The sequence below is a fragment of the Prionailurus bengalensis genome, chromosome A2, assembly GCF_016509475.1.
Source record: "Prionailurus bengalensis isolate Pbe53 chromosome A2, Fcat_Pben_1.1_paternal_pri, whole genome shotgun sequence".
Classification (NCBI taxonomy): domain Eukaryota; kingdom Metazoa; phylum Chordata; class Mammalia; order Carnivora; family Felidae; genus Prionailurus; species Prionailurus bengalensis.
In genome coordinates this window covers 21,095,144-21,101,572 of record NC_057348.1, presented here as the reverse complement: position 1 = coordinate 21,101,572, position 6,429 = coordinate 21,095,144, and positions in this window count along the sequence as shown.

The following is a 6,429-nucleotide window of genomic DNA, read 5'->3' as shown; positions in this document are numbered from 1 at the left end:
ACTCTCAGACAGTGGGCACAGGGGCATCAGAGAGAATCAATATCCTGGCAGGACTAACCATGCCACTGCCATCCATCTATGGGGCATCAGTTATATGCCTGGCCTGGGGCAGCAGGAAGGAGAGAGGCTGATGACAGAGCAAAGCCGTAGGCCCTGATACAGCACCAGTGTGAACCAGTAAAGGAACAAACAGGGCTGGCATTCCCCAGAAGTCATGTGATGTGGGAAGATCTAAGGAAGTCTGGAGGGCTTCATGGAGGAAGAGGAATTCACCTATAAGGGAGAGGAAATCAGGGCTTCAGAGCTCAGATCATCTTTCACCATGTGATTTCCACCCCCCAAATTTATAAGTTTATTATTATGACATTCATTTCGTTTCATTTTATTGTACTTGATACAAGAGGTTTTAGTTGTTGTGTGTGTGTGTTTTTTTTTAAGTAAGCTCTACACCCAACATGAGGCTTGAACTCATGACCCCGAGATCAAGAGTCACATGCTCCACCAACTGAGCCAGCCAGGTGTCCCTCACCATGTGATTTTTTTTTTTAAGTTTACTTATTTATTTTGAGAGAGAGAGAAAGAGAGAAAGAACAAGAGAACAAGTGGAGGAGGGGCAGGGAAGGAGGGAGAGAGCCAATCCCAAGCGGGCTCCATGAGTATAGAACCCGACGCAGGGCTCGAACTCATGAACCAAACCTTAAGATCATGACCTGAGCCAAAATCAACTGTCAGATGCTTAACTGACTGAGCCACCCAGGCGCCCCTCACCATGTGATTTTTAAATGCCACACTTAACCGTAACCTTCAGATGGGGGTTAGGAGGGATAAGAGAGAAGTCATCTGAAGGACAGCTCCACATGGAACTCCAACACATGTAAGGGCACTGGGGGACAGAAGGAATGCCAGCCCTGTGTCAAAGACCATCGCATGACCAGGGCCCCCATTCTGCCCTACCTAAGCCAATTAGCATGGATCAGCTATCAAGTGGGGGCCCCTATCCCTGCCCTATCCCTCATGGGGCTGTGGAGAGGGTCCAAAGGCAAGAATTCAAAGCCGTGGCACTGGGCCTGGGGCTAGGGCCTCCAGCAGCTGAGGCTTCTCAAGCCAGGGAGTGGCTTCTCCACTCCCTGAGAGCCAGGATGGGCTTCTCAAGCCCATCTCCTGAGTGTGCCCAGCTGCCACAGCGTGGGTATCCCTGCTCTCCCAGCTTTACCCCACCCGCCTCCTGCCAGCTCCACAGACATATGCTGCAGCTCCACACCCAGCAGACACCACAGGCTTGCTCTGGTGGGCAATGGCTTCCTGCTTCTCAGGCTGAAGGAGCAGAAAATGAGTGGTGCCTAGCCCTGGACCAGCCAGACTCTCAGGTGGCCTTGGCCAAGGGCCTCCAGTTCTCCAGGCCTCGAGCTCCTAGCAGGTGATGTCCGCTCATTCCTTGCCTGTTCCAGACCTTCATTCACTCCGCACAACGTGGCCTGGGCTTCCTCAGACTGGCTCCAGGAGCCAGAAATAGATAGGAAACCATCCTTTCAGCCATCATGCCTGTAACTTTACTCTCAAATGGTCAAGAAAAAAATTATGATCTCTTTCTCTCTCTTTCTTATACACACACACACACACACACACACACACACACACACAGAGAGAGAGAGAGAGAGAGAGAGAGAGAGAGAGAGCGCAAATACATACAGAAAGCAAGTGAAGCAAAATATTAACAATAGTTGCATATGGCCAAAAAGGGTATACGCGTCTTAGACTATTCTTATTTTGACAACTTTTCTGTAAGTTTGAAATTATTTCTAAATAAAAAGTGGAAGGAGGGAACAAAGGATGGAAGGAAGGGAGGGAGAGAGGAAAAGGGGGGAAGAAGATTCTTTCCTTTCTCTAGATTCCAGGCTACTGGAAGGTGTAGCTAGACCAGTGGCAGCTGGGTTGATGCGGCCCTGCTTGGTGGGGCTAGGTGGACTTCCCTGAGGCGGTGGTAGGGAGTAGGGCATGCAGAGACTAAGGGGCATGTAGCTCTCACCCTTTCCGTGCAGAGTGGGATGGGGGGGTGCTGAGTGTCTTCCTCTCTTCCACTCATAGCATCAGGCCAGCCCACGGCTCCCTCCCCTTCTCCTGCTCTCCAGAGAATGAAAGTGCTCTGGAATTTCTATAAGGAGTCTCCAGTGGGACAAGAAGAGGAACTTCTTTTGGTCAGAAGGCTTAGGAGGGCATTCTGTGCCTCTGGGCATGAAAGGAGACTGGGCCAGCCCAGGGCACCGTACCCAGGACCAGAGAGGGATGGGACAGCTCTGGTTAAGGCCAGCCGGCCTTCCCTGCCCCGCTGCAGCACTATCACAGACTTGTGCCTGAGCAGCCCATACTAGCCTCCCTGGTGCCCTTGGCTGTCACAGCAGTGCTTAGAAGGGAAGTGGCTCATTATCCTCTCCCATCCCTGGCAGAACTGTGGGGTGTGCAGAGGGAGGCCTTTGCTGCTGATGGGCCTGTTGAGGGGCAGGGCTCTGGACCTGCCTGGCCTCATCCCCGAAATGTCCCCAGCTCCCCACACCCTTCATCCCCATCCCTCCCCTTCCCCCACGGTGCCCACCACCCCTCCACCTCCCCTGCATCCCCAAATCCCAAATGCTTTTCCCTAAAAGGGGACTTGCCCCACCCGGCTCTCGGGCCAAGCTTCAGACCCCATCAACCATCCCCTCCCGCAAAGAGACAGCAACGCGGTCATCCTGATATGTGGTCAGTCCCTGCAGCCACTGTGTTCCGAACTCTCTCAGAAGGAAGGGGCCCTGCCCACTCTCATAGCCCATCCCCTCTTCCCTTGACCTCAGGCTGCCACTTCAGAGCCTGGACCGCCCCAGAGTGGACCTGCCCTCCATTCAGGAGACTCTGTCCAGGATGCTCAGGACTGCGGCACCCAGAGGTCAGCAGGGGCTGATTCCTCCACTCGGACACCTTTGTTCTTCTCCCGCCTTTGTCCCCAGGCCCCGTCCTCCCAGCCAGCCCACCCACCAGCCCAGCCCCTTAGCCCTCGCCTGTCGGCCCACCTCTCCCTCCCATTCCTCTTCGTGGCCTTTGCCCACCCAAGTGCCAGAGCAGGCAGAGGACGGGTGGGGCCCCCTGCCCACCCCACCCGGCCCAGCCCCCAGCCCGCAGCTGCCCGCAGTCCTGCCTGTCACCCGGCTCCCTCTCTGGCCCACGCCCCTCACTGCGCTGGCCCCTCGAACAATCTCTCCCCTTCGGGTCCCCTCCCCACTTCCTCTCCCCTCCGCGCCGGCCCTACAGTCCCGGGAGTCAGGCGCGATCTCCCTGCGTTCCCCTCCCTCCCGACTCCTCCCTCACCCTCTCCCTTCTCTCTTCCCCTCCAGCCTCCGCTCCTTCCCGCTCACTCACCCTCTCCCTCTCCCGCTGCCCCCCTCTCTCTCCCCCACCTCTTTGTTTCAGCGGAGAACTGGCTCCTCGGGACAGTTCCCACACTGCAGTGCCTCTGGTGCGGAGACAGCGCCACCGCCACCGAGGTGAGCGGGGAGCCGGGACGCCGGGCGCGGCAGCCAGAGCTTTGGGGGGCGGGCAGGTGGGGACGCTGGCAGTCCGGTGCGGCGCCTCCCGGCCAGGGGCAGCGGGCACAGCAGTTGGAGTGCCTGATGCCCTGGCGGTCAGCAGGACCCGAGGGCAGAGGGGCAGCCAGTTGGCTGCCAGGGGCAAAGCTGCTCGGGAGCTGGCAGGCTCTTTCCCTGACCTGGTGCCTGGCTTCTGCCGGTGGCCTTGGGCTGAGGGGGATGCGCAGGGGGGCCTGATTGGGTGGGCGGGGGCTGGTCTGCCCGGAGTAGCCACTCCTGAAGGTTCGAATGTATGCCCAGTCCTGGAGTCAGGGCTCTGAACCCTGCCTCTGGCAGGGCTGTGGCTGTGAGGTTGCCCACAGGGCTGTGACCCTTGAAGTGTCTGTCCCTGCTTGGGTTTTGGTTGCTGGTCAGGGATGTGCTGGGCTGCTCCCACTGCCCAGGTGGGGGGTGTGGGCAGAGAAGGAGAGATCTGCCCCCTGCCAGTCTGGCTGTTTTCACCCCATGCTCCTGACCACCAGACCCACAGAGGTACATGCGGGGAGGGACACTTCTCCCTCTGCTAGGGGTCTCTGACCAACTCCCTCAAAACAGGAACCCCAGGATGGCTTCACCCACGGTAGCGAACAGTAGGGATTCAGGCCAGAGCCCAGAGATGTTCCTGCGGTCAGCTTCCTGAACTGGACAGGGAGGAAAGTGGGGGGCAGGGGGAGGAAGAGAATAGGTGGAGACAGAGCCCTGGCTCTTTCGTGAGACTACAAGTGCAATTACTGGAGATGACCCAGGGCTACCAGGAGATCCAGAGACCCTGAAGCTGGGCAGGTGGGTGGGAGTGGATGGAGGGGGCAGAAGCCACTGCCGGGGCCCCGCCCCCTTCTCAGCTGGAGCTAGGGATGGAAAGGCAGAGCTACACGGGGACAGAGTGTGTTGCCCACACTTCTCCAGAGAGGCCAGCAGGGTGGCTCTGCTGGCTGCCAGAGGAGAGACAGGAAAGGCTGGGAGTATGCAGGGGCCAGGGGGTGGATCTCCGCAGTGGGATGCATCCTGGGGGTCCAGCCTCTGGCTATCTGGCCAGGGCAGAGCCAGGTCCTACAGCTGCCTGAACCCTCAAGGAGTCAGCAGTGGACAAGATTGTGGGGGGTAGTGACCCATAAGGCAGAGCTGCCAGTGGTATTTGTCCCCCTAGCACTGGTCAGATGGGGTACTTGTTTCCAGGAGCTAACTCTCCCTTGCCCTCTTCCCTAGCCAGAGCCTCCTCATCTGAGCAGGCAACAACCCCAGAAGGACCAACATGTACAGAGAGGTGGAATCAGAACTATGGCCATCAAGTATCAAGGGCCCAGGTGGTCCTCCATAGCCCAACCCATCCAGCCTCTACAGTCTCAAGGGCAACCCAAGCCAGGGGAAGTAGGAGAACAAAGCCCCAGGACTGGTCCCAGTGATTACCCAGAGAGCAGTCATCCCTGTCTCAGGAAGAAAGGCCACTCTTCCTGGCCTGGACTCAGCTCACCACAGCTCTGTGACCCCACTCTCATGCAGTGGCCTGCCTAAGCCATTGGCTTTACCCTGAGTGGTCTGTCAGTATCCCCCCACCCCTACACACCCCTGCTCTCCCCTAGCACACCCCAAATTCTCTCACTCAGCTAGGGTCTCCTAGCCTGCAGTGAAGCCAGGTCTCCCCCACTGCAATCTGGGCCTCATCATGTCCCTCACACGTGCTCCAGATCCAGAGGGATCAGACTGCCCTCTCCATTTTTTTTCTGAGACACAAGGGGGCTCTCTCCCAGGCTGGGTCAGCTTACTCTAGCCTCAGCTGACCGCCCCACCCCCCCCCCCCCGCCACCATACATTGGTTCTGTGACCTCTCAGGACACTGTGCACCCCAGAAGCCATTTAAAACTCAAATACCAGCCCCTGTGAGTGCCAGCCCAGTGCCAGAGGGCCTCAGTCAGTGAGCACCAAGGCCTTACTGAGAGGATGCACCTCTCCCTCACCTGTGGCAACTCCTCCACCTCCCTGCACATCCCCAGGCATCCCCCACCCCTGCAGTAAGGAAGGCCTCAGCATCTGTCATGAAACAGCCTCCCAGCATCGCTCCTTGCCAAAATCCCCATGAGGCTTGCCACCACTGTCAATGTGAAGTCCAACCTTTCAGCCAGCCAGGCACACAAGGCCCTTTGCCAATTGGCCTCTGCCAGCCGTTATGGCCTCCTTGCTTGACCAGATCTCCAGTAGGTAACCAGACCAAACTGTGTCCTCACCCTAGGGTGGAGCAGAGCATGACTCAGAGGCCCGTTCAGGAACTGGCTGTGGGTTGAGCTGGACACACACGTGCCCACACGTGTCCCCCCACACACACCCATATGGATATGCATATGAATGCACACGCACACCTGTGTAGAAGCCCATCCCCCAACTGCACGTGGTTTTCTACCAAATTGTACCCGCAGTGGAATGTGGAATCTGCACCAGGAAGGGACTGATGAATCTGTTTTATGGTTCCCAAGGGTAGTCATGTCACCATCTGCAAGCCCTTGAGAAGCAGCAGGGAAGCAAGAGTGGATCCCTGACTCTGGCTGAGCTCTCTCTGGGTCCCAGGGTCTCTGAGCCCCTGTGAGTGGGCAAGCAGGTCCTGACCAGGCTTTCCTTCTGGTTCTGTGGCAGACTTGCTGTGCAGCCCCAGACAAGCCACCTTCCCTCTCTGTTTCTCCAGCTATAAAACAAAGGGATTTGGGCTAGCTGATACCTAAGGGCTGTCCAGGTGCACTGCCCAGCTGTTTTCAGTTCATGCCAAGTACAGGGAATGAAAGGGCCTATAAAGGTGGCAGCAGTGGGGGAGGGGGGCACCCTACATAGCAAGTGCCTCCAGCTG